This window comes from Canis lupus, chromosome 15, assembly GCF_003254725.2.
Source record: "Canis lupus dingo isolate Sandy chromosome 15, ASM325472v2, whole genome shotgun sequence".
In the NCBI taxonomy this organism is placed as follows: Eukaryota; Metazoa; Chordata; class Mammalia; order Carnivora; family Canidae; genus Canis; species Canis lupus.
In genome coordinates, this window is record NC_064257.1 from 34,119,942 (window position 1) to 34,141,377 (window position 21,436).

A 21,436-nucleotide genomic window follows, 5' to 3' on the forward strand; every position below is an offset into this window, starting at 1 on the left:
GTACACACATACAGATTACTTTATGGTGAATCCATCATTTTCTCTCCTTTCCTCACCCAAAATGTTCCCCATTGACCACCACTGCAATCACCAGTATCATTGCTCTACTTTCTGTTGTCATTTCAAGAACACCTTAGGTTAGGGTCTATCAAATGTGCTTGTGAACAAGGTTTTACTTAGTCCTAACCCCCACGCTCACCCCTGTGAGGAAGGTGTGACCAATATGAAGACCACTTTATAAGCCAGAACCAGACCTCAGAGGCTGGGGCCATGCTCAAGGCCATGTAGCTGTGGCTGCTGTTCTGTCCCTGACTCTGAGTCTGGGTCCCTTTGGTTACCCTGCTGCGCTGAGACCCTCTAAAGCCACAAGACCACTTGAAGTCAAGTGCTGGTTATTGGAGACACACTATGTTTCTGAAACCAAACCCTGTCCTTAAATTCTGATATTTTGTTCATCATGGATTTGCGGGGGGGGGGGGGGGGGGGCATTAATTTTGAGTTTTTTGAAATAGGGCATCAAGATATTTATATTATTTATGTGATGGCTGGGGTTGTTCGTTGCGCTTAAATTTTCCACCAGAGGTGATACCTCCCTCTGCGCACCCCCCCACCCCAGCCCTGTCTTTACCTCGTTCCCAAACTGCACTGTGTCTGGTTTTAATGAGGTCAGCATGTGCCAGTTGGTTTTATAACAGTGCCACCTGACCACCTTTTCTGACCCTTCTCCATTAGTTTGGTTCAGAGTCTCACTTCCCCAAGTTCCCTTCTGGGAATCCTGGCTGATCAGAGTGATTCCGTAGAAGCCAGTGGGTACCTTCATCCTTGCTGCAGGGACAGCAAGGCCCCAGAAAGAGAAGGCCTGCTTTCGTGCACAGGGCCCTTGATGTCAGTGGTTGCCCAGTGCTTTGAGCTAGATGGAATAATGAAGTCTTTTTCTGGGAAAGGACTATTTGGGAATAAACTTCCGTGGGTACCTCCTCCTGTGCCTGCTACTCCTACTCGCAACTGTTAGCCTTTAGGGAAATAGAAGGAACAGCCTCATCAGGGTTTTTCCTAGAAAAGCCTTTTGATAGCCCCATTATGGAAAACGGAGCTGTTTCTGTTTTCTTTGATTAATCTCATTGTCTTGTCTCTGAAAGCAAATGTGGCCTTGGGTCTTCCAAGGTACACAGCCACAAAGGAAGGGCTGTGGCTCCCTGGAGTTTGACAAGGACCCCAAGACTGGGGGAGCCGGGGAGGGAGGGTAGGGGGGTACATGTGTGGCCCTGTCCTCAAGGACTTGGCTCTTTGAGGAAGGTCAGGTTACCCTTTTCCTTCGTGTTTTTCTGCCAGTGCGAACAGGAGAAATATTAGCTTTTAAAGATTTCTTTATAGTTCCTTGAAAGCTGGTGGGATGAAGTCAGCCAGAGAATTATATAACAGTAAAGCTCATTTAAAGCAACAGTGTCTTTCTATAGGGCTGTAGCATCTCATTTCTCAAATTTTTCACTAGTTACTAAGAGAAAGGTACTAATTTTGTGAAAAAAAAAAATAGAAGGGGACCCCATCACACACTCCCACTTCCTTACTCTACTCTGTCACAGGAGGATGTAAATGCTAGGGTGTTGATTAAAACAAACAGTAGAAATCTTCCTTCAAGGAAGGCAAAAGGAAATCTACATTCATTAACCTCAGGCAGCCATAGCATTCTTAATCTTATTTGAATTCAGAAGGAAAAAAAAAATAAAGAGGAAAGCTTTCTAAAGCACTTGGTTTTAATTTAAGAGTCTTGGGGATTTTATAAATATTCAACCCTTTTCTCCTTTTGAAGGGAGCCAGTCCCTTTGCGGTAGGGAAGGGCTCAAGCATTAGCTATCCTGCTGCTACGCTGTTTTACGTGGCACCTTCTACCTCTCGGACTGCGGGATGGTGCATTACTCGACTCCTCTCCACACTCCCTGCATTTGCTCTTCTCTTTCTTCCCGTTTTAGAGGCAAGGAAACTGAGGCCCAAGGGTTCTGTGACTGGCCAGGCATCACACAGCTCAGCTGGAGGCCAGATTCTGAGACTGTCTCTGTCTTCACTGGCATCACCCCAGAGCGCCCGCATATCCTTTCCTGTGCGCACAGGGTGACCCGGTCGCAGGTAGTTTGGGTTGTCACAACTGGGGGAGGCGGCCACGGGTCAGGCGCTACTGGCGTTCGGTGGATGGAGGCCAAGCATGTTGCCAAAGGGGCTAGAACACAAGGCTCCGGTGAAGCCGGGCCGGGCATCGCGGCCGAGCGCGGGCCCTGCCGGCGGCCTGGGGGCGCCGCGGCTGCGAGTGTCCCCGCCGGCTGCTCGGGCCCGCGGGGCGCCCGCCGGGCTGATGGGGTTTCTGACTTCGAGTCACCGGCGTCGGTCTCCAGTGAGCAGCGAGCCCGCGGGCGGCGCCCCGGCCCGGAGCCCCGGCCCCAGCTCCGCGGAGGCCCCCCCGCCCGCCCGCCCTCCCGGGGCCTGGGGCTCGCGGCCGGGAGACGCCGCGGAGCGCGCCCCGCGACCCGGCCGCCCCGCCGAGGACGGCCGATTGAACATTTCCAGGAACGGCGCTGCCAAGCCCGTCAACTGCTTTCTTGGAAATTCACTCGGGGAGGATGGCGGGCCTCCAGCCGGCGGCGCCGAAAGCCCGGCCCGGAGCGCCGGGGACCGGCCCGCAGCGGGGCCGACGCCGCCCCTGGGCCCCGAGCCGCCCGCGCGCGCAGCCGGGGCCGAGGTCACGCTGTCGCCCGCCCGCGGGACCCCGCGGGACCCCGCGGCCTTTGCACGCCCTCGCACGCCCTCGCACGCCCTCGCACGCCCGCCCTGCTGCCCGGACGGCGGCCGGCCGCGGGCGGGAGGCGGCCGGGACGGGGGAGGCGGCCGCGAGGGGGCGCAGCCTCACCCCGCGCGGAGCCAAAGGAGCGGCGGGAAGCGGGCGCTGCGCCCCGGCCATCCTCAAGATACGGCAATAGGAGATCTAGGAGATGGGAAGGAAAACCTGGCAACTCAGCCTCCTCCTCCTCCTCCTCCCCCACCGCAGACCTGACCTTTTCCCTTGCAGAGACCAGACCTTCCTGCTGAAGTCCGCCCCCTCCCCTGCCCTCTGCGCTCCAGCCTTCCCCAACCCTTGGGTGGCCCAGGAAGGGCAGCTGCCCTGCGAGGAAAGCAGCTCCGAGATGTGAGCACCAGACAGAACCTCTCTGCTGCCTGGGGTGTCCAGACAGTACTGGTTACTCACTTTTTTTTTTCTTTCAATTACAAGAGACTTAAAAAGCTTATCATGGAGCAGGTAGGGAACATCTTTCTATTTCCAAGAACCACTGGCTCACAGGACACATGTTATTTTAGGATCACACCGGGCTTCAGCTAGTTGGGGATAGGGCTGCCAGACAGGAGATCAGATGCCTAGTTAAATTTAACTTACAGGAAGACAACAATTTTTTTTTTTGGTGTAAATATGCCCCAAATATTATTTGCTGTTTATCTGAAATTCAGATTTACCTGGGCATCATGTATTTTTATTTATTAAACGTGACCATTCTGTTTGGGGGATACATTGACATACTTAGGTTAATAACAGGGAACATTCGGCATGTGTGAAAAACCATACTGGTTGAGAGACCAGGAAGGGAAGGAGGAGGGTAGTAAAGAAGGAAGGAGAGAGAAAGGTCAGGGGGAAAAGGGAGATATACAGTGGGAGGGAGAAAAAGATCTAAGTGAAACAGAAATAGGAAGTGTTGAGAGAGAAAACCGGGAATGTTTCTGAAGGGCCTGAAATGGTTGATAGATTGCGATTGTTCCACACTACGTCATTTCCCTGGGAAATGTTGCTCCTTTGGCTAACCACTGTTCTGGATATTTTGCTGCTTTGCTCTATCAAGTAAAACCAATGGCGGCCGCTAGAGAGAAGCGAATGCTGGCCCCCTAAGCGAGGGCGGCAGCAGCTGGGCCGGTGTTACCCTGGGGTCAGGTTGAAACCAAACCTAAGGCAGTAAGTAGCCTACCCCAAGACCTCAACACCCGCACCCACATTGCTGTCCTTAGTGGGGTGTGGATTTGGAAATAATTGTGATTGAAATAATAAAATGGAACCAGTTGCCATAATTTTGAGACATTTGATGATGATTCATAAAACCCTTCAGTAAGTAGCTTCTCTTGCCTCAGGGTCCAAGTGGTGAGAAGCAGGGCACACATGTGGACAACAGACTTTTTTGAATCATTAATACCCTCGTTCTCTGACCTACAGATGGGAGGTCAGGTTGGCTTAACCCGAAGAGAAAAGAAGCCTTGGTAGGCTTCTAGGGGGACGAGGGATCCAGGCTTCACAGGAGAAGCTGTGGTGGGGTGGTGGTGGTAAGGAGGTGGACCCTCCCTCAGGGCTCCCCATCACATATGTAACCCCGGGGAATTGACAAAGGGCTGCCCCTGGTTACCTGGGCTGCACTATTAGATGTGTGACATCAGAACAAGAGAATAGATCTTCCCATAAATTCCAATGGGGAGGGAGCAGGTGAGACTGACCAAATGTTCTACCTTCCTATGACTCATTCCAGACACAGGCTCAGGCTGTGTCCTTGTGGGACATTGTCCTTTCAACAACAGGTAAAATTTACTGAGTATGTACTCTGGGCCAGGTGGGTGGGAGTGGGGGGTGCTTTATATACATTATCCCAAATGACCCACCCCATTGTAGGTTTTATATATATCACTATGTTCCTAATTTAAGAGACATCATGACTGCAAAAAGTTCAGGTGTTGTCTCAAATTCAGTCGATTAGGGAGTGTTGGGGCTGAGGTTTGCCTCAAGCCTGCCTGACTTCCAGCTCACGGTTCATCACTGTCCCTACCGTCGGAGCGAGGGTTCACATCCCAGCTCCATTACTTACTAGCTGTGTGGCCTGGGACAAGTTATTAATCTCTCTGTGCATCTGTTTCATTGTCTCTAAAATGGGGATAAAATGGTACCTACCTTACGGAGCTGCTGTCAAGGTTGAAGGCATTGGTATGTGTCAAGCACTTAAAACCAGTACTTGACATCCCTGACTGCATCCAACCCTTGAACAATCCTGTGAGGCAGCCAATGCTATTATCCTTATTTACCTATGAGGAAACTGAGGCCCAGAGGGGCTCATTAACTTGGTCAAGGAACGTGGGAGAGCTGAGACCTAATCCCAGACAGAAGAATGCGTAGCCCAAACTTCTAGATTCCACCTCCTGTCTGTAGGCCGTTATGGATTCTTTGCACAGCTTCTGTGTCTTATGGTTGGGATGTGGCGCCAGCAGCGTTTTCACATACTTACACTCATGAGTGAGGCATGGGATCTACCTTACAGCCACCAAATACTGAACCTTCATAATCCAATTACTCAGAAGATGTCTTTTTTTTTTTTTTTTTCTTTTCTGAGTTTGCTCTCGATCAACTGTATGTTGGTAATGACTCATGGTAAGACGAGGCAGGCAAGGCGAGGCTGCAGTAACAAGTAAGGCCCTCAAGGGCTTTACCACAACAGAGGTTTCTTTCTCCCTTACAGAAAGCCCAAGGATACTTTCTTGCATGTGTTGGCTTTGTGGTGCCACATGAGGCTTTCCTGGTCACAGCCAAATAAGCAGGAGGAAGCCGAGGAAGCACTCCTATTAACTGCCTCTGTCTGGCTTGACACGTGTCTCTGGTATTCCCAGTCCACTGGGCAGAGAAGTCACACGGGCCCAGGCACCACAAGGAAAGGAGTAACGGGCCCCAGCTACCTCTACCTCAGTGACCAAACCCAGCTCGTGACCCCAAGTTAAGGACAACTGCTAGCAATTTTATTGGCCAGGTCATGAGCATACTTTTCTCATTCATGACAGTTGTATGTTTTGAAATTTCTTTATTTGGTCATTCAATAAATATTTATTGAGTGTTCCCTTTCTTATTTCTTTAGTGTTCCTAAAAGCCAAACACTTTTAGGCTTGGGAAGTATGTCAGTTATGTCAGTAAATGAAGCAGAACAAAACCACCATCTTCTCAGAACTACCAGTCCAGTAGGAAATGGAGGAAGATGGATTATTAACCCCAAAAATAAGAAAGCAAGGTAATAGGCATCCGTTTGTGCAATGGAGAAAGAGAAAACAGGGAAGAGGTATCAGGGTATGAGTGTGGTGTGTTGGCACATTGAGGGGGTACTTTCAAACAGGAAGTCTGGGGAGGGCCTTCCTGAGAAGGTGACATTTGAGCAGATATCTAAAGAATGCAAGAGAGCTCTGGAGTAAAAGTATTCTGGGAAGAGGAAGTAACTGGTGCAAAGGCCTTGAGGCAGGAGAGTGCCTGGCACATCAGAGGATGTCAGTGTGGCTGAGGTAGGGAGCAGTAGCAGACAAGATCTGGAAGGGGACACGGGTGGGCCCTCCAGAGCTCTGAGGGCCTTGTGACCTGTGTAAGGACTTGACTTTTCCTCCTGCTTTAAAACCTTCATTGCCTTCTTCTTGCCTTCAGGACTTGGTTCTGCCTCCTCCCACACCTCCCAGCACACCTGCCTTACTCCTCTCAGTCCCCTACAGCAGTTGGTCTCAAACTGGGAGGGGGGAGGGGAGCGTCAGGATACCAAGGGGGATTAAAGCTGGATTGCTGTGGTCTGTCCTCAGAGTCTCAGTGCTGGGGCTCAAGAGCCTACCTGCATGTCTAACAGGATCCCAGGTGACAGTGCTGCTGCCCTCACAAGGCCACACTCTGGTCTGGTCCAACAAGCTCCCTCTTGCTCTTGTGGGTGCCTGGACAGTGCCGACCACATAATTTGTGAGGCCCAACACAGAATGAATACAGGCTCCCCGTTCGAAAAGTAGGAAAGAAAGGACGGTGAGAAGTAAAATATAAAGCTTTTCCTTTAAAATATTTTGTTACTTATAAAATATAGCAAGGGTAGCCATGATAGATAGTAACAATATACATTTTTTAATGGCCAAAACCTATTTTAATGTCATAATTTTTTATAATATGATAAATAATATGGATTAATATGATATCCAGATTTTTTTTCTGGTTTGCTTTCCTACATATTCATTCACTAGGTCATAAACATTGTTACTTTCAGCAACTTCATTTTCAACTCACGCAAGGGGAAGTAATGTTAGTGGCCAGTGGTAAATGCAAGGTCACAAAAATGTTTTGATAAATTTAGTTTCAGCAGTTGAAATCAAATCTACAGATGCGACTGTGACAGGGGCAGCATATTTTATAGGCCACGATAATACTGGGATACATTTTCCATAAATTATTTTGAAATACAAGTTTTAGTACAACTGGAGGTGATGATGCCTGTGGAACTGTTTTTCTAAAAAGAATTAACTCTTCCTGCAAATCATTTTTATGTTCTAATTTAATATATAAATTTATATTATTTATAAATAATAAATACTCTTTGCAGAGTATTTATATTATTGAACTCATGTTAATGATATGATTTTTTTCTATACAAATTTATATTTTATTTCCTCTGACAATACCTGCAGCTTGTGGAGGTCATACAAGAAACCAAACAGCAGCTTCATGATTTTTATACAATTCAGAATGCCCCCTTATGCATTCTATCACTGTATCTTCAAATACAAGGAAAATTAATTTTAAAATTGTCTTCCTTGTTATTGTTGGTTTATCTGAAACTTTATATGAAGGTAGAAGTCTGTTCTGTTGACTGGGACAATCTTTAAAATTGATTTCCATATCTAAGCCCAGGGATATTTGGTTTGCAATGTCACAACAGTTTTCAAAACTAGAAATTCTAAATTCTTGGAAGAATTTGAACAGCTCCCTAATGTCCCTTATTGCAATGTCTGTGCAAACATTTACTCTGTAATAATTTGCCAGCAGTTCCTGTCCTGGTAGTCAGAGTAGAGTTAATATTTGCAGGGGCTCCAGGGACAGGCTCTGAGGACAGACAGGCAAGCCAGTCTTCCGGGGTGGCTCCCAGTGTGGCCCCTCAGGGCAACCCTTCGGCTGCCACCGCATCTGCTACTGTTGCTGTTGCCATGAACCAGTCTGGGCCCAGGTCCCCAGCAGGGCCACCCCTCAGAACCCCTCGGGGCTCTGGACAGCCCCTCAGAGTGCACACTCTCATCAGACAGCCAGGCCAGCCACTTGCACTGCCCCCTGCCACCTATGTAGGCTTGAGTCTGCCCCTGTGTACACTAGCACCTGGCACAGAGCCTCTTTGTATACACTTGCTCCATGGGCCCTTCTAACTTTATGAGTTCAAAAATAAAAATTATCAGGAATTTCAAGACTGTGACAACAGAGCCTTAAACCCAACATAGCATCCCTTCTGAGTAGGTCCTGTGTCACTGGACAGGTTGTACACCCGTGAAGCTTGGCCTACTCCTAGACCAAGAGACTTATGCTAGCTTTGCCCACAGACCACATTGTACTGTAGTATTCTCTTACCGTGTGCATCTTATATTATTTAATGTCTGTTTTCCCCAGATCAGGGTCAGCAAACCATGACCCACTGCCCAAATCCAGCCTGCTGCCTGCTTTCGTGATCTAGTTTTGCCACAACACCAGGGCACTCATTTGTGCCTCTATTGCCTATGGCTACTTTTCTATTACCAGGCCAGCACTGAGTAATGCAACAAGGAATGTTTGGCCCACAAAGCCTAAAAAATTTGTTATCTGTTCTCTATAGAATGTTGTTGATGCCTGCACCATACTGTAAAATTCCTGAAAGCAGGAATCATGTCTGTCTAGAACAGTGCCTGGGATATAGAAAACTCAGTTAAAAAAAGAACAAAGAACCAAACAAAATGAATATGTGAAGAGCATAGTATGTTTTAATAAATTTAGTTTATCTTTAAAAAATTATGAAAATTTTGTTTGACTTCATTTTTTTTTTGTTTTTATATAAAAATTATGTTTAAAATTACTTACCATACTGTGAAATGGACTCTCCAGCAAAGTGTGAGGTCCCCTGGACATCTTGCTACACATCTCAATCTGAAGAAGCACAGGCCCTGAATATCATTCATCATTTAATAAATATTTATTGAGCAAGAGCACAGGGCTAGGCAATATGACAAGAATGACACTAATTCATACTTAGGTCTTCCTGGTAGAACTGTAGAGCCTACCGGCCAAAGGAGAAAAAAGTAACAAACATGTGTTCTACACAAATGCAAATATGTAACTGTATGATAAAAAAAAAAAGTTAAGTATAGAAGGAAACTTCTGTATCAATGCTTTGGGCTTTCAGAATCAGGACACATTCCCTTTTGCTGTGGAATCAGGAGAGGCTTCTTGCCAGTCATTCTGTATGGTCTCCGATCCAATCCCTGTCCTGCACTTTGCTCTGTAGCACAAGGAGCTCGCTCCCGCGAGCTACATTTCTCTGGCCATTCTGCCAACTGGCTGCAGCTAGTGGCAGTGAGTGGGAGGCCATAAAGACGGGCGGGCTGGGGGAAAGGAAAAGCCAGGCTATTTCTGCCTTCTCTCTCAGCCTCTTTTCTACTTGTACATGGTAAAAACAACCATATGTTTTCACAGGGGTTGTTGTTGTTGTTTTTAAAGATTTTATTTAGTTATTCGTGAGACACAGAGAGAGAAAGAGAGAGAGAGAGGCAGAGACACAGGCAGAGGGAGAAGCAGGCTCCATGCAGGGAGCCCGACATGGGACTCAATCCCAGGACTCCAGGATCAGGCTCTGGGCTGAAGGCTGCACTAAACCACTGAGCTACCTGGGCTGCCCTGTTGTTGTTGTTTTAATGAGAATTAAATTGGTGTGCAAAATGTTTAGGCCAGGAGCTGGTATGTATAACAAACCTTCAAAGAATAGGGCTACTATTGCTTTTAGCCTTGCTTAGGTAAGTAGGAAAGAGTGTGGTGATCAATTAGTGATGTCTGCTAAGAGTGAAGCAGGGAGAGTAGTGCTATGGGAGATGATTATTTACTAACCCTGAGATTTTGGAGCTGTAGGAGAGCTACATTTATCTCTTTGTGGAGATAGATTTGTTGGGCTCTGGCAAGGGGACCAACAGACTCTTGTAAGGTATTGAGAGAAACCTAAGAACTGGAACAGTGACATCAAAAGTAGGCAGAGACAATACATGAGAAAGAACAGATCTGGGAGACAAGATTATGGACTCATTTTTGAACAACAGTGTTGGGCTCTTACCACTTGCAAAAAACCCAAAACAAAAGAACCACAAACCAGTGATACACTTGAGGATACCTCAGGAGATGGGGCTTTTTGATAGAGACACATTTATATGTGGTGAGTTAGCTAAGAAAACCATCTCAGCAGTGACACATTCAGGCCTCATGAAGGACTGGAAAACCGTTCGGGGAAACCCTAGCAGCTCTGGTTATTGGAGTATGGTCTCCTCCAAAGAGGAGAAGCCATTGTTCTGTACTTAGCAATTCTTCCCTGCTCAAGGCACCCTCTGTTTCTGCTACCCTCTCTTCCAGTTTTCTTCTTCCCACCTATGTCTGTGCTTATGTTCTCTGAGTGTTGCATTCAACTCGTTCCAGCGGGGCTGCGTGCTCCGCCCAGGTCACCTCACAGTCTCTTGAGGTCCAGCCCGTATCAGATGTCCTTGACCAGCATCGTGGTTGTGGTTGGCACGGTGGTCACCCAATGCAAAACGTGAAGACCCACCTTTCTCAGAAGGCGCTATGTCACCGGTTTCATGGCCAGTCTGGTGTTGATGTGATGAGTGAGTTGGAGATGCCCCTGATCTGGGTGAAGCTGAAGGGTAAGATCGGGTTGTGGGGGAGAGCATTGAGGATACTTAATGGCTCCTAATAGTCTATGTCTCATATGAATTTGATTATTCCAGATCAAAATCTGTCCAAGGTTTAGGGCAAAGACATCAGAAATTATTTATGAAAAAGATAGTTGTTTTAATGGAACCCAGGAAATTAGACATATTTGGAGGGAGGGATTTTCTTACCATTCTTTATAGGGACTTGACTGGTTTCTTAGAGGAACAACTTAGAAATTGGTTTGGAAGGGTGAGTGTGGTGGGGTTCAGGTTTTCTTACTGCCCTGAGAGCAATAAGAAACAAAACAAATGAAACAACCCAACCCTCTGTGATTCTTCCCAGAACTCTTTAAATCCAAGATATCCATCTTCATGTTGGAACCTGAGGGACCCAGAGCTTGCAACATACATATCCCAAGGATAAGCTGATCCAAACTTATTTATACCAGTTGCTTTAAAAACAAAGAGAGGAAGAAAAAAAGGAAGAAGAAAGAGAAAGAGAAGACAAAAAATTAAAAGAAAACAATGTTTTGAAAATCTATGTTGCTAGAAACAGATGCAACTGTGAAGAGCCAGGTGGCTGCTTGCTCTTAAAAATCCCAGGTGAGGACAAACAGGACAATTCTTTATTCAACAACACTGGGGAGGAAGTCTGTGTGGTTTTCTTTTAATCCTTGAGGGAGAAGCACCCCAACATGAAAAGTCTTTTCTGAAGACAAATTAAAAATAATAAATGTCACAACACAGTTTAAGAAGTGGAAAACCTTTAAATGAAAGAAAAATAGCCAGTACCCTATCCTCTCAACAAACCCCCTTATTCTATAAGTGTTTTTATCATCCTTATTCACAGACATATGTAATTTTGAGGTCATTCTCAATGGAAGCTCTTGGACTCACCCAGCAGAACCTTTGAGCCTGAATGCTGCCTCTAGCACTTGCAATCTAGGCAAGCTACTTGAACTCTCTGGGCCTCAGTTTTCTTGTCTGAGCAGTGGGGATGATAATAGTAGCTACCCGAGGATTAAGAGACACCTATGGAGCGCCTGGTTCGATGCCTGGCACCCACTCAATCCAGTTGTAACTGCTATGACTACTCATCATTAACATAAGACAGCTTTGTAACCCCAGGTTAGCGGGAGCAGGGCCGCTTAGCAGGTGAAGTCTGTGCCAACCTCCCCATTTTTTCTCTTTCCCACAGTGCTATGATCCTGAGTCTACCCCCCACCCCCGATCTAACCCAAGATGAAAGGAGTAACACATGTTATTAAGTAAGTACCCAGTGCGTGCTGGAAGGACCCATACTAAGACTTGGGAAAACATAGCAATGATGCCAGCTGGTCCCACTGAGAAGTCGCAGCGCTCCAGCGCTATGCCGAGGGCTTCCTGGGCATAGGCTGAACCAGCGCCCAGAAGGTGGCTGGGATGACTTTCATTCAGTTGAGGAATGTGCATCTCAGGAAAGTTACTGCTCGGGGATGAGGTGTCCCCAGAATTCCTATGTTGAAGCCCTAACCCCCCAAACCTCAGAATGTGACTGCATTTGTAGGTAGGCCCTTCAGAGAGGTGCTTCAATTAAAATTAGGGTTGGACTCTAATCCAATCTGAGGAGTGGACTGATAAGAGGAGATCTGGGTCAGGGATGCATGCACACAGGGAAAGGCCATGTGAGGACACAGCAAGAAAGTGGCCCTGTCCCAACTGAGGAGAGAGGCCTCAGAGGAAACCAGCCGACACCTTGATCTTGGATTCCAGCCGCCAGAACTGTGAAAAAATAGTATCTGTTGTTGAAGCCACCCGGTCTGTGGTATTTTACTATGGCAGCCCCAGCAGACAAATACAGTTACATAACTTTTAAGAGCTTAGGGGACACTCAGCCTTAAGAAGGAAGGACATTCTGAGACATCCTACAACACAGATGAACCTTGAGGACATGGCGCTAAGTGGAATAAGCCAGTCATAAAAGGACAAATACTCTGTGACTCCACTCAGATGTGGTATCTAGAGCAATCAAATTCATAGAGACAGAAGAAAAATGGTTCTGCCAGGGGCAGGGGCAGGAAGAATGGGGAGTTATTGTTTAATGAGTATAGAGTTTCAGTTTTGCAAGATGAAAAGAGTTCTGGAGATTGGGAGTGGTGATCGTTGCCAACAGTGCAAACGTACTTCACGCCACTGAACTATTCACTTGAAAAATGGCTAGAACGGTAAATTTTACCACATGAATATTTTACACAATAAAAACATCATTAAAAAAAAAAGCTTGGGATCCCTGGGTGGCGCAGCGGTTTAGTGCCTGCCTTCGGCCCAGGGCGTGATCCTGGAGTCCTGGGATCGAGTCCCACATCGGGCTCCCTACATGGAGTCTGCTTCTCTCTCTGCCTGTGTCTCTGCCTCTCTCTGTGTCTCTCATGAATAAATAAATAAAATCTTAAAAAAAAAAAAAAAGCTCAGGGGGCTCCTAGTCTTCCAAAAGTTGGGTCTCACTGGGATTTTGGCTAATTGCAATTGGAGAGATGAATGAAGGGAGCTGGAGGAGGAGGAGGGAGGGGGGGGCTAACTTTTTCAGCCCTGTCAGAAATGTGCCAGCGTCCCCAGAGGAAAGCTGCATGCCCCACGGCTCTCCCACGCCAGAATCATAATGCACACCCGGGATCCTCACCCTGATGATAGAGGAGATCATGATTTCTAAGTGTGAGGGTCAATGCCCTGAGGTGGTTGGGTTTTTTTCCCCCCTTTTAATGCCTTTTTCTTCTCGTTTCCCAACATCTCCCGGGCCTACTCTTTAGCATGCACAGGAAGAAAACACATCCTCAGTGGTGGTCAAAGTACATTTGCCCAAAGCAACAACAAATCCCAACAGCCTTTCCTGATGGCGTGGGTTTCCCGCCAAACCTAAGACCTGAGGAGTTTGGGCCCTTGGGATCTGCACGCCAGCTTGATTTGGGTTGAACAATCGGGACCTCGCTGGGGAGCCCCATAGCTCCTCACCCCAGAGGCTGCGATGCAGGCTCTGTCTCCCTGGGTCTGCACCCTGCCTTGACCTCCAGGTGTGCCATGTTCTTCCTCCGGGACCCGTGAATAAAGAACCTCTACTTCAATGTCTCCTGTGGCTTGCCATCTGCCATCCTCTGCTCCATTTAACAAATGCTAATTTAACAAAGTCAGAGCATGAGGCCAGACCCAGACTGAGGGACGTCCTCCAACATGACCGGCCTTGAAATCTTCAGAAGATTGCAAGCCTCGTGAAAGAAAAACCAAGGAAGGACTAAAGCGGTTCCAGACTGGGGGAGACAAGACACAACCAACTGTAACTCAGTTCTGGGCTGAATGGTTTCACCATAAAGGACATGATTGGGACAACTGGGACTATTTGAATGGGGGCGGAGGATTAGACTGTGGTGGAACAGCAGCATTCACTGCCTGACTTGCATGGTTGAACTGAGGTTCTGTGGAACAATGTCCTTGATGGAAGGAACCCGTGCTGACGTTTTTGGGGGTGATGTGCCTTCAGATTGGCAGTTTTCTACCAAATCTTCAGGGAAAAGATCATTCTTTGTACTGTTCTCCAGCTCTTCCATGAGTGTATGTTTGCCTCAAAAGAAAAAAGAAAGGAAACAGTATCGTGTTTGGTTGGGAGGGAGGCCATGGTCACTGAGCCTGTTTTTCAGGTGGTTTTAAGTACAAGCCTGAGAACTTCGAGTTCAAAAAAGCTTGATCTTGAATCACCTCTTTGAGAACTCCTATAGGGACATTGGTGGCAGTTGGATGGAAGGATATCAGATGAACAAGTTTATACATAATCTATGGCCAAGACCTGTGATGATTTCATGTGTGAACTTTAGTGGGGTGTGTGTGTGTGTGTAGGATCAGAAACTTCTTTTAGTGCAAAACACACAGTCCAAACTATTTATGACCTTACCAACTTAAGAATATCCTTCTACAACATCATTTTTAAAGGTTAACTAGTAAATTTACCATTGAATGTGAATCTTAATTTCGTTTACTAATCCCTGCTGAGGTTGGATTTGACATTTCTTCCTCCACTCTCCATGCCTTGGATTTTTGGCTTGTATTTTGCCTGAATGTGAAAGGGGGGAAAAAAGGGATCACTTGCCAGGTTCTTTCTGGGTGGATTTGTGTTGTTTCCTGCTTTCCCACAAATAGAATAGGGCTGTCAGGAGGAAGTTTCCGAGAGTGTTTAAGATGACACATCTCAACAGACAAGTTGGGCTCAAGTGCTGACTCTCCTCTGACCAGCTGTGTGAGGTTAGGCACATTAACCTCTATCTCTGGGCCTGAGTTTCCTCATCTGTAAGGTGGAGGAGAAATGAATAGTATCCATCTCACAGGGTCATTGAGGTCTTCATAAGCTGTCGGTAGCTGATGCACAATAAGGGGCTGTTGGTGTTGATCATTGCTAATACTATGAAGAAACATAAGCAGCAACTTTTGAGGTCTGCAGAAAGCTAGAAAGACATCAAGTTGGGCAATCTCCTCCCCAGGAAAGGAAATAGTCCTGTGTTGGTGGCGAGAAGTAATTATGATGGAAAAAACATTTTCCAAGGTCTGGAGCTGACGTGTACTCCTTGTGACATTTTAATCTCTGAGTAATAGATTCCATTGCCTGTGGAGCTGTGATTTTTCAGTTTATTGCTTTTTCCCTTCTCTCCTCAAACCTGGATTCCTCCTCCTCTCGGCTGCAGCTTGTCTCCAGCAACTATGAACTGTTTCTGGACAGTCCCCATTCTGGAGCCAGTTACTTTACTCAACTCAGGCGAGGAAGCCTGAAGCCCCAGTGCAGCACACTGGCCTCCTTGAGGAGAGGAGGGGACCAACCACATGCTCCATGCTCCTTCTGTCGTGTCACCTTTCATGCTGGTGACAACATGCAGGGCAGATACTGCCCTGGGACAACCTCCGCTCTAGGGTTGGGCAGGCCGGGGGTGGGGTCCGTGCGTGGACTTCCAAGTTGGGGAGCCTCGCTCTGATTGCATCATTCACACATTCACTGTGACACCTTGAGTGAGTTACTAGCTTCTCTGAGGCTCCGTTTCTTTCTCTCTAAAAGAATGCTGGCCTTAGAGGGTTGTTTGGAAGTTTGAATTAAATCACATATATAAAGTATATGATGTAGCTCCCAGAGCACGGATCATGCTCACTAAATGAATTAGCATTGCTGTTTTCTTTAGAGTTGAAAACCCTGAGCCTCAGAGTAATTGTAATTCTTATTGGATTTTGCAGGTAAGGAAACCTCGCTACACCTTAGGGCTTTTCCCACTGCACATAGTGGCTTGCCCCTCTGGCCAAGACTATCATTCCCGTGCTTTTGAGAGTAGTAAAAATTTTAGATGGGCACAAGGACTCCATTTCTCAGCATCCCATGTGGCTAGATATGGCCACATGACTAGTTTGGCAAGTAAAATGTGCCTGGAAGTGATATGAAGCTTCCAGATTGGGTGGTACAAGGAAGTAGCTTGCTTTCCCTCACCTCTTTCTCTCTTGAAATGACTACATGGACTTTTACATCAGAAGGATATAAACTTCTAGGTTGTGTAAGCCATTGTATTTTGGGTCTCTTTGTTACAGCAGCCAAACCTGCGTAGAGAGGGAGCAGCCTGTTAATAGTAATAGGATTCTGGCTAGGAGTCCAGAGACCTAGGTTTCCTGGCCCTGCCCCTTGTTTGCCACACACAACAAAAATATTCACTCATGTCTTCATCTTCCAGCATTTAGGTAGCAACTGCACTAGACATTAGTAAGACAGAGATAAATAGGACACAGCCCAGAGACGATAGACTCTACCTGCAGTCTTGATGCTGTTATGCATGTTAATCCTCTATAGTCTCTAATAGAGGATACAGATTCAGTTCCAGATGTAGCCCAGGGCCCTTAGGTAACTTCTCCATGGGTTCCAAACCTTCTATGGGTTCCAAAATGGGGTCCAAATCTATTTACATACTTATAAAAATGCTCAAAACTATCATAACTTAATAGTTGCAAGTTCTTGGCAAGATACCAAACATCAGCTCTGATGGTTCATTGTCAAGTGAACATAATGGTACACAGAGGATTACGTGAGAAAACACATGTAGGTACTTAGCACAACATCTGACACTTGGGAGACACTCAATGAGTGATGATGACGGTGTAAGCTTGACTCCTGGCAGCTCTGTAAAGTGGGCTGTGGTCTAAGCTGGCCAAAAGAGGCCCTTTGAAGGGTGCTTATTACTGTTACTCTGCTCTCCAGAGCTGCCATGAGGCTAAAATGAAGTTGTGTGGGTTTTATTATTATTATTTTTTAAGATTTTATTTATTTATTTGTCAGAGCAGGAGAGAGAGAAGCAGCCTTCCTGCTGAGCAGGAGCCCAATGCAGGCTCCATGCAGGGCTCCATCCCAGGACCCTGGGATCATGACTTGAGCCAAAGGCAGATGCTTAACTGACTGAGCCACCCAGGTGCCCAGAGGTTGTATGTTAAAACACTTTTCCAGAAGGGTGATGTGGTATGTGGGGTGAAGTCTTTGTCAACATTCAAACCTGCATTTCATGCTACCTGCCTTCATGTCTCAGACTACTTTCCTGTCCGTGCCAAAATCTCATCTGATGACTGCTGCTGCATTGCAATTCTTTGGTGTTCTTTCTGAGAGTTTAGGTTAATTGACTGACGATCACATAGTCCCTATGTCTATTGGGTTGGTCAACATACAGGCACAATTAATCAGAATTCAGGAAAAGAAAAAGCTTCAATCTAATCATTATAGTATATATGGCCTCTCTACATTTGAATATTCATAACAAGTGACCAATTTTTGAGTTCTAGAATGCTCAGTCTCAATACAAGTTACCTTGAACCATAAATACATATATATAGAGAGAGATTCTACAAAGTAATGATCATTACCCTCACTTTATAAGTGATGATATGGTGATTCAGAATGATCATGTAACTTTTCCTGGAGGCGAGGTCTACCTAGAGGCAGGTCTAACCATGAAGCTAATAAAGTTTAAGCTCAGACCTCTCACTTACATGAGCCTCTTACAAGACCTGGTATTAATTTCGAATTCATGCTTTTGTAATTCTTTTTCTTCAAGAGCTCCCCAGATTATATAGTCTTTAAGCCCTATAAAATCTAGATCTGTCCCTATAGGGTCACAGAGATGCTAAATACTGGAGCTAGAATTTGAACAGTAGTCGTTTGGGATTTCAACTGAGTTTAAATTGACTATAACAGGGATGCCTGGGTGGCTCAGTGGTTTAGCGCCCGCCATTGGCCCAGGGTGAGGATCGAGTCCCACATCCGGCTCCCTGCATGGAGCCTGCTTCTTCCTCTGCCTATGTCTCTGTCTCTCTCTCTCTCAATCTCTCTGTCTCTCATGAATGGATAAATAAAATCTTTTTTAAAAAATTCACTGTAACAGTTCACTGTAATTTATTAAAATAGTAGTACCGACATGTAACTATGCCAATAGATCATTATTGGTCTATAAGATTAGGATTGGACTCTCCCAGTGATTGCCCAAATGATATGCTGGATAAAGTTTATAAGGCCAATTTATTGATATCAGCACTTCCTAGGACTGTCCAAGGCACTACGCAGTGATAATGACCATAGTATTTCGGTTTTACAGAACATATTCCCTCTGACATGCAGTGATTGCATCCATTTTTCTTAGGGAACAGAATCATCGATTCCATTTTACAATTGCTAGTTGAGCCACAGAAGCAAACATCTTAACAAGAGAACCAAATAGATGATGAGGGAAGTGGTCATGAGCACATATATGAGACACACCTCTGGGAATTCCCAGATATGACTCAGTGATGTGCTGAAGGTACAGAGCAGCTTGCCTTTAAGATGTAATTCTTCACCTGACTCCACTCTGTCTGCAGCCTGAAAACTTCCAACTGATCTCGTTCCTTCCCTCAGATCTTCCAGCCTCAGATTTCTTCATTGCTCTCCTCTGAACACTCACTTTCAGAACCGAGGATCAGGCATTGCAGAGGGATGTGGAAAAGGGGAGATGGTCCCTCTCATCCAAAGGTATGGGAATGTGAAGATGGGAAAAGATGCATGTGGCCACTTTTTGCCTCCTGTGATAACTCAGGTCATTGTTGACAATCAAGCTGAATGCTAGCATTACAACACTAATCTCCTCTTTGGGGAGGTTAGCCTGAGAACTTGTGGGATTCTCTCTCTCTCTCTCATCTACTTCCACTGAGTCTATCCTGCCTAACAATCTCCATGCATGTCTTAAATCACCTCCAGAGTTTCATTTACTAAAGAAAAACAAAGACACCTTGAAGTTTCTGATTTCCCCTGATTCAATGCTGGGAAAAGTGCCATCTCCACACCGTCACTATCAGGGTCTGACCTTGTATTATCAGTAAAATGTGACATAAGAACAGTGAAAGCTATGCCTCACATTCAAAATAAATCATGTGGTCTCAGAGATATGGAGATGTCATTTTTTATTATCACCTGAGAGTAGAGGAGATAAGACTAGTTCTGATTTTCTAGGAAAGCAGGGTGAAATTGGGTAAGGAGATTGGCAAAGAACAAGTCAAAGCATCCAAGTTCTGTGCCAAATCCTGATGTAGGAAAGACATTAGGGTTCGAAGCCAACGGCCAAGAAAGAATTCTTGAGATGTCTTTGGTGCAAAAAGGTGATTTTGTTAAAGCACAGAGACAAGACCTGTGGGCAGAAAGCTGCACCAGGGTCATGAGCAGGGGCCCATTATATACTTTCAAGTTGGGAGGGGGTTAGGGATAGCATAAGTCTCTAAGGAATTTTGGAAGCAAGGTTTCTAGGACCTTGAGGGGGGCTAGTTATTGTTGAGAAAAGGTCATTTATTACCATCTAATAAAACTTGAGTCATGAGACCCTTCAGATGTATATCGGTGGGACATGTGCTTGGGGGATGATTGCCAATACGTATCTTGGGGGATTTAAAGATAAAGAAGTTTCTAAAGGAATTTTTATATGTTAAAGTAGACTTACAGGATCCTGGTGGTCAGGCTAAGATTGCCTTTTGCCTTTAGCAAAGTATGAACATCGAGGCAGTTGAGTCTAAAGGAAGGTCACTCTGCCTGTTTCAAGGACTTATCAATGGGCTGTAGGTAGTCAGGAAATTTAGTAATTTTTCTTCGGCCTTGTTTCTCACATCACCAACTCTAAGCTTGGCAAGGGCATATCAAGAAAAGGCAGATATGCTTGAGGTGGGCAACAGGTGGGGATCCCGTGAGGGCATTTGAGGTGGCAACAGCTCCTCCCTGCCTAGTCCAGGAGTCCCATGGAGATCCACCAATGGAGGCAGTGTTGCTCCCTCCTTCAGAATCTGAGACAGAGCTGTTCTATAATGTGGCATTTTCCAGAACAGCTTCCAGGGGCTGACTTCTATTTTGAGAAGAAGGCTTTGAAATTCTGAACCATCTTTATTATAGATAGACCAACAATCTTTGTTACTCACCTCTTTAACATTAAGAATGTTATCAATTAATGTAGACACACAGGGAAAAATTAAGATAAGTTTATAACAAAAAGAAATAGTCTCTTGTCCTACTTCTCCTTACCTGGTCCCCTTTGTCCAGAGACCATTTCTCTTTTTAAATTTTAAAGCTTTACTCATTTATTTAGTTTTATTATGGTTCTTATTGCTAATTTGCTATATCGTTCTTTCATGATTTGTCAGCTTTACACTTTTTACACTGACTTCTTGTTAAGAGGTGAAAGTTCTGCTCACTAGGTCCCTCCTCTAATCCCCCCTCCCTTTACATATTCACATCACTATTTTCAGTTCCAGCTTTTGTAATTTAAAACACTGTCATTGAATTTCTATTTATCTTATTATGTCTTACCAGTTGAAACCAATTCTTGCTAAGTTATGCACAAATTGAATTGGGTGTTAGTGGGGAGGACAGATACCCATAGAATCAAAGAAGCTGAAGAGTCAGGCTTCAGAAAAGCCACAAATAGGGAGTGTTCTGGGAATCTAAGGTTGTTCTGAGAATTAATGCATGGTCTCTTTAGGGCACTACCCAATGTGAATTGACGGAGATTCTCAATTTACCAGGAAGACAAAGTCTGAATGGCTTATACTGGACCACATGCTTACCCATTGGCTAAAGAGTATAGGACGTGTGGATTGACAATCTCACTAAGACTCCATGTGTTGGGAGGAGAAATGACCCAAAGAAAAAATTGAGATGCTATTGCTAGAAGATGGGGGTAAGGATGCTGAGTGCCATACTCCTTGCTTTGTAAGATACTATTTAGTATGTAGTCATCCTTTCCTTGCTGTAACCTCCCCCGCTCCACTTCCTAAGTTTCTCATCTGAATTTGTGGCTTTACAGTAACAAGAGTCATAATATCTACAGTCTTTGTTGTACAGGCTTTGTCTTTTGCTGGTTTTAAAAACTGAAAATCATTAAACAGTCTTTACCGTATTATTTTTCTGGAGGAAGAGTAATGCGCCATGATAACGTTCATCTCAGTTTTTTTTTTCCTGGAATTTCTAATTGCCGCAATTTTTGTATTTTCTACCTTTATCATCGGCTTATGTTCCTAAAATGTCTCCAGCACAGTATCTAGTTTATAGACATCCTATTCCCTCTAGAGACCTCCGCTGGGCACTCTCCATTTGCCTCCTGTAATTGAGACTGATTGCCTTCTGAGACCGATGATTAGCTGGTGTTTTCCTTACCTTCCGTTCTCT

General features: G+C 45.5%; 1 long non-coding RNA gene across 8 annotated transcripts in view; it reads left to right on the plus strand.

Annotated features, from left to right (window-relative positions):
* Nucleotides 1–4,254: 4,254 nt before the first annotated feature.
* LOC112654538 (uncharacterized) overlaps nucleotides 4,255–21,436 on the plus strand; it is a 33,231-nt gene continuing 16,049 nt past the window's right edge. For 2 of the 8 annotated variants that reach the window (XR_007402183.1, XR_007402184.1), the window contains exons 1-7: nucleotides 4,257–4,599; nucleotides 5,529–5,813; nucleotides 5,919–6,068; nucleotides 10,427–10,713; nucleotides 11,066–11,325; nucleotides 11,921–11,990; nucleotides 18,650–18,763. This is a non-coding gene — a long non-coding RNA (uncharacterized LOC112654538). Of the gene's footprint in view, nucleotides 4,600–5,528; nucleotides 5,814–5,918; nucleotides 6,069–10,426; nucleotides 10,714–11,065; nucleotides 11,326–11,920; nucleotides 11,991–18,395; nucleotides 18,555–18,649; nucleotides 18,764–20,750; nucleotides 20,949–21,436 lie in introns of all 8 variants that reach the window. The other 6 variants (XR_007402189.1, XR_007402186.1, XR_007402185.1 and 3 more) reach the window with 6 other exon arrangements.